Source organism: Morone saxatilis, unplaced genomic scaffold (assembly GCF_004916995.1).
Source record: "Morone saxatilis isolate NCDOM2014 unplaced genomic scaffold, NCSU_SB_2.0 Contig19, whole genome shotgun sequence".
Classification (NCBI taxonomy): Eukaryota; Metazoa; Chordata; class Actinopteri; family Moronidae; genus Morone; species Morone saxatilis.
The window spans coordinates 20,679,325-20,680,125 of record NW_023339751.1 but is presented as its reverse complement, the minus strand read 5'-3'; the positions used below and the strand labels follow the sequence as shown (position 1 = coordinate 20,680,125).

General features: G+C 42.9%; 1 protein-coding gene across 1 annotated transcript in view; it reads right to left on the bottom strand.

The window, feature by feature from the left end:
* arfgef3 (ARFGEF family member 3) overlaps positions 1–801 on the bottom strand; it is a gene marked incomplete in the record, with an annotated part of 37,362 nt that overhangs the window by 28,547 nt on the left and 8,014 nt on the right.

Genomic DNA, 801 nt, shown 5'->3' with positions numbered 1-801 from the left:
AAAGAAAGAGAGGGAGGAAGAGGGAATAATAAAAGAAGTAGGAGAGAGAGAGAAAGACAAAACTTTGCTAATAACAAACACCATCGTTCCTGGCATTAAAGTTTATTAGATCTGAGAACGGGAGAGACGCAGAGAGGTGAATGGAGGGAGAGAAGGAAATAAAGAGGGTCGACAAAGCGGTGGTGAAAGAGAGAAAACTGGTGAGTAAGGGAGGGAGAGTGAAAGAAAAGAGGAGGAGAGGGACAGAGAGAGGAGAGAAAAACAGACAGAAAGAGAGGGAGGGAGACAGACATATGGACGGCCGACTGAGGGGGAGGAATGAAGGAGGAAAATGATGAGGACACAAGGGGGAGTGGGTGTGAGTAAAGGTGTAGAGGAAGAGGAGGAGGGAGCTATGTTGAGCTATATTAAAGAGAAAGAAAGGAAAAGAGAGGCAGAAAGAAAGAGTGGAAAGTTAGTAAAAAGAGAGTGGGGTGAGACAGAGAGAGGACAGAGGAAATGAGTGTGAAGGTGAGAGGAGACGGTGAGATATAATCTGTTAGCTGATGATAAGTCAAGTATTATAATCAGAAACTGACTCTGGGGATTTACAGCCTCCACCAAATTCATTAAGTCAGTTAACCGTAGAGTTTCATTTCATTCCTAATTTGCTCTGCTGATGTAAAAACTCCCAGCAGGCTCAGTGTTTTTACTGATGGATTAAGGGTTGTGCCGCGAAGGCAAAACGTTGTATTAAATGGTTCCTGCTCTAAAGTGATGAAGAGAATATACAGTTTACACGTTAGTATATACATTCAGACT